Consider the following 6,000-nt stretch of genomic DNA (forward strand, 5'->3'; position numbering starts at 1 on the left):
TATGTGAGGGGTGTTTTTATAATTTAGAAAGTGATTTCCTGGTGTTGTGAGTGAAGTGTTTTTATATTTTAGAAAAAGTAGTGATTTTTCTGTATATTTGAAAAGTTACTGTTCATCCCCTATAATTTTTTAATATATTTTAAAAGTGGTTATGAGTGAAGGAAATAGAAAAGGTATAAAAAGGATTATTTAATTGAAATAAATAGAGAAAATAAAGTGTGATTTAATGTAATTTTTGGTTTGGAGACGTAAAAATGCTCTTCCTCTCTAGATTTACTTCAATTCCCCTCTCTCTCTCTCTCTCTCTCTCTCTCTCTCTCTCTACTTGGCGATGGTAGATTCTTGATTGTCATGGACGTTGTTTTCTACTTGTTTCTTTCCTCCACCAATAACCGTTGTTGTCACCTGCTGTTGCCGGGTTCGATCTAGAAACCCAAGGTGGCGGTGGTGTGGTGGTTGCGGTTGTCTGGTAGGGGGTGGATTCAAATTTCTGTCCATTTGACGGTGTTGTAGTGGTAGCGGTTCGATTCAGGAGCGCTATTAGGCGGTGTAGTGTTGGTGGAGTTATGTTCCGGCCGCCGACCCTCTGTCCATTCCCTTATCTTAAGAGACTGAAACCCTAGAAGCAGTGATGGTGGTTAATAGATCTACATATGGTATGGTGATGAGACAAATGAGGTCTAGAATCGAAGGTGGTTGTGGTCTCGCTGCTCGCCAGATGTGATGTCAGACTTAAACTAGGTGTCTCTGTATGAACCAAATTATTTTTCGATAAAATTTATCCTTTGTATTTTATTGTTAATGATTTTGAATTAAAATCAGCTGATTCTGATCCTTTATGCAATTTATCATGATATGCATTTTTTGAATGTGTGATATTGAAGAGGTAGGTCCCAGCAGAGCCCAGTTGGACCCGCAAGACTCACCTTGAATAGGGACGTCTGCGCAATGACCAAGTGCTCCAGCAGGACCCACCATGCTCAGAGAACCTTACGCGCAGTACGCCAGCTGTACCCGCAGGGAAAGCCTCCCAATGGTGAAGTACCCCGCCTGTTCCCGCAGCTGCGGATACAAGCCATCAGGGAAGGCTACCCGCACTAACAGCAAGGCTACACGCACAAGGCATTCGCTACTTCAGTAGTCACATGAAGGAATGAGCAAGGCGGGAATACTCCCGCCTAAATGAGCCAGTCCGTATGCTTCTGGAAGGTCTTTCGTACTATACCTACTAAGGTATGGGCGGAACAGACAATTTGACCAGAGCAGCCCATGAACCAATCACAGGGTGACAGCTCACCGACAACAATACGAGGAGGAGCACCCTCTAGTACTGTTTGTCACTATTAGCCGCTGCCTACTCACCAACCCTTACGATGGGACGTGCGCAGCCTACAGTTGGTGGAACAGTGCGTAGCCGGCAGTAAAGGAACAGTATACAGCCGACCTTGTTACTGTTGGCCGTAGCCTATCCACCAACCAGCATGGCCTGTGCGTAGTCCACTGTTGGTAGAACAGGAATACTATTCAGCCGGCTGTACCTTCTAGGAAACCTACCTTCGGCTATAAATACTCCAACACCTTGGAATGGTAAGGACATCATCTGAGATCTCAATCTTATCTAGCAATCTCTTAATATACACTTATATTCAGAGCAATCTAGTCTGATTCTCACGCCGGAGGGTGGTCACAAGGAGGAACCCCCCCTTCTCAGTGACGAGCTTACGGTGTCTGTTTTGCAGGTCCCCTGAAGAACAACTCTCTGCTAGACCTCATCCTCGTGGGAAACATTACTTAACCCCCAGATTATCTATAATCTGTCCAGGGTTCACTTAGTGTTTCTTCATTGGCGCCATCCGTGCATAAAAGCTAGAACTAATTTAGTTTTTTCAAAATTTCTGAAGAAATGGTTAACGTTACTCCGGTCCTAAGGCCAGTAACCGACCAAGAAACCCCGGTAACCACAACCCCAGCAACTGGGGGGAACACCGGCGGTTATACAAATCTTACGAACACTACCCCGACTACCCAAGCCGGGGCAAGTGCAGTAAATATTCCACTAGGGTTCACCGATGCCCAGTTGGAAAAACGAACGAGGGTCCCTTGCCAAACACTAGATCAAGTGAAGGCGTGGGCCGAAGCACGTCAGAGAGAGTTCCAAGCTGAATTGGATGAACGCTTGCGTTCAGTTCAACAGGCTGACGAATTCGGCAGTACTCGCCAACATCTCAATATGAACAGCGAGTGCGAGTACTCAGACGACGAGAGGGAAGAATCCGATACCGACGCAAACCCTCGCCATAAGGCGAAAGGGAAGCGTAAGGAAACGGACTTCCAGCCGAAAAGGAATTTTGGGGAAGCTTTTAAACCCACGAATGCGGAGAGAAACCCGCGTGACTTCTCCAAAACCTTTAGGCCAACTGCTACAAATGCAGGAAAGTCAAAGTTTGCAAGGGACATTGCGGAAGCAATCGCCCTGAGAAGTGCCAAACAAATGTCCAACATTGGCACTTATGATGGTCTATCCGACCCAGACGACCACTTGAACAGATTCATTGCGGGGGCAACCGTCAGTAACTGGACGGAACCCACGTGGTGTTATATGTTCCAGATGACTCTGGTTGGAGCGGCCAGGGCATGGTTCGATCGTTTACCGGTCCACCACATATATGACTGGGCGGACTTTCAGAACAAGTTCAGCCAGCACTTCAGCCAACAGAGGAAATATACTGAAGAACAGTGGACGATCCTCAACTGCGTGAGAGAGGAGGATGAATCTTTACTAGACTTCATCACCCGCTTCAACTCCAAAAAGCTAAGTCTCGGCAACATAAGTGAAGATCTTGTTCGCGCCGCTTTCATCCAAGGCGCCGAATACCCAGAGCTTATCCGCACATTGACGGGTAAGGATGGCATGCCATCAACATGGGATGCCATCATGACGGCGGCAAAGCGCTTTGCCGAGACGGAGAAGCAACTGGGAAGGGATCTTCCCCAGAGTACACACCTCTACACGCAGAGGACAAGAGAGAACAATGTTCGGATCGCCCGGCAGAACAAAAAGAGGAAGCTAGGTATCTGGCAGTCAAGGGTAAACTTTGACACCTCATCCAGCTCTCACCCTCTTGTTGGCGGAAGAAATCACACACACCCTTCAAGCCAAAAGCACCGGTGGACGCCACTCACCAAAAGCGTCACGGAGATATTTGCCACTGAAAAGCTACCATGGCCAAAAGCTCCAATGATCCGGCAGCGACCTAATGCGGATCAGAGTAAATCCTGTGACTTCCACGGGACAAAAGGTCACAGTACGGAAGAGTGTACATCCTTGAAGGATATTATTGAAGCATTCGTCAAGGATGGAAGACTGGCACACCTGGTAGCATCAATCAAGAAGGGAGGAAGGAACGACAACCGGTACCGAGGCAACGGACGAAAGCCCGTTGACATCAGCATCAACATGGTTCATGGTAAGATCAGAGGAAGAAAAAGGCGAACGACAGAACCATGTGCGTGGAAGGAAGCTGAAGTGCGCTTCCCGCGAGTGCCAGGAGGACCCAGCAAAGAAGGCCCTATCGTCATCAAAAGCCAGCTGGGGCATTACATCACTTCTCGCACTCTTGCTGACAACGGCGCCTCATCAACGGTGATGTACAGGCAGTTCTTCGACAAGCTAGATGACGAAGACAAGGAACGCCTGGAAACGATCTGCGCCTCGATGGAAGGGTTTGATGGCAGCACAAACAACCCCTGGGTATCCTATCTTTCCCCGTCACTCTAACGGATGGGAAACACTCCCGCACAGAAGATGTGGACTTTGTCGTGATGAGGAAGCCACACCACACATACGACATACTCTTCGGGAGAGACGGGATGGCAAGATTCAACGCCGTGGTATCCTCAGTCCACGGCATGATGGGATGGCCAACAGCTGAGGGTGTAGCGATGATCACCGGCATTCCCCAGGTATGCATCGCATCTGTCTCATCTAAACCCAAACCAAAGATGGCTAAACCAACCATCACCGAACCAGAAAGATGGGCCTTCAACGGCAAGTACCCTGACCAGGCCGTCACCATTGGCCCAACAATTGTTGATCCCACACGCACCTTACTCAAGCGTTCGTTACAAAAAAACGCTGACATCTTCGCGTGGACACCAGCTGACATGACTGGTGTACCCCGAAGTAAGGCAGAGCATAAGCTCAAATGCGATCCGGCTGTTACGCCGATCGTACAAAAGCGCAGAGTAATGGGGCCAGAACAAACTAACGCGTGTAGAACCCAAGTCAAGGAACTCCTTGACGCAGGCATCGTACGCGTTAGTAGATATCAAACTTGGGTTGCAAATCCCGTTATGGTACCGAAGAATGACAAACAATGGCGCATGTGCATAGATTTCAAGGATTTGAACAAAGCATGCCCCAAAGATTGTTATCCGTTACCTGAAATTGATCTTAAGGTGGATTCGTTGGCACCGTTCCGCCTTAAATGCTTCCTGGACGCGTATAAGGGGTACCATCAAATCCACATGGCTGTTGATGATCAGGACAAAACCGCTTTTCGGACGCCCGATGGCACATTTTGTTATCAAATGATGCCATTCGGACTTAAGAATGCCGGGTCCACATACCAACGCCTGATGGACAAAGAGTTTCATTCCCAAATTGGGAGGAACTTGGAAGTCTACATGGATGACTTGGTCATCAAAAGCCCTGACCCAGAAGCGATGTTGAAAGACATCGAAGAAACTTTCAACACGCTCAGGAAGATAAACATGAAGCTCAACCCGAGCAAGTGTGCCTTTGGAATGGAAGAAGGGAAGTTCTTGGGGGTCATCGTCACTAAAGATGGCTTCAGAGCGAACCCCGAAAAGGTCGAAGCCATTATCAAAATGGAATCACCTACTACCATCAAACAGGCGCAGACACTGAATGGACGACTAGTGGCACTTAATCGCTTTTTGGCAAACCACGCGGATAAGTCGTTTCCCTTCGTGTCAACGTTAAGAAACTGTTTAAAGAAAACGCACTTCCGCTGGACACCAGAAGCGGAAGCAGCTTTTCAGGATATTCGGTCACGCTTGATCGAACTCCCAACGCTCACAGCACCAAAAGCGGGAGAGGAGTTAATCCTATACCTTTCCGCAACAGATAGAGCAACCGGGGCAGTCCTGCTAGTAGAGCGAAAAGGCATCCAGATGCCAATCTATTATGTCAGCCGTATCCTAACAGACGTAGAAACCCGGTACTCTACCCTCGAAAAATTAGTCTTGGCACTTATACACGCTTCACGCAGGTTAAGACGATATTTCCAGGGTCACCCAATCACCATTCTCTCTAACTTCAAACTTGCAAACGTTCTAGGCAAACCCGAGTTATCGGGACGCCTAGCCAAATGGGCAATTGAGTTGGGGGAATACGCGATAAAGTATAAGCCAAGACCAGCCATAAAGGGCCAGGTTCTGGCCGACTTTATTGCAGAAGTGCCTGCATCGCGGGAAAAAGAGTGCCAGGAAGAGGCTCAACCCTCTCCAGCACAAGACATCAATGATGTCTGGCGACTCTACACTGATGGAGCAGCCAGTAACGAGGGTTCAGGCGCAGGGCTAAAACTAACCAACCCAGCAGGCCAAGAATACACTTACGCTATTCGACTGGATTTTCCAAGTACGAATAACGAAGCCGAGTATGAGGCATTCTTGGCTGGGCTGAGAATTGCGCGTAAGATGGGAGTGAAAAACTTGGAAGCCCACGTGGATTCCATGTTAGTAGCCAATCAAATTAACGGGACGTACACGGCCGTGAACGACACAATGGCCCTGTACCTCGCACAAGCAAAATCCCTTATGCGCGATTTCAACGACTGCAAAGTAATACACGTCAAGCGAAGTGAAAACAAATCTGCGGATGCGTTAAGCAAGCTTGCATCATTAGCCTTCACCCACTTAGGAAAGGATATCCGCATTGAACTCCTCGAGACACCTTCGGTCCCGCATAAGGAA

This window comes from Bidens hawaiensis, unplaced genomic scaffold (assembly GCF_021521415.1).
Source record: "Bidens hawaiensis isolate Kalapana, Puna unplaced genomic scaffold, B.hawaiensis_p1.1 tig00010855_1, whole genome shotgun sequence".
In the NCBI taxonomy this organism is placed as follows: Eukaryota; Viridiplantae; Streptophyta; class Magnoliopsida; order Asterales; family Asteraceae; genus Bidens; species Bidens hawaiensis.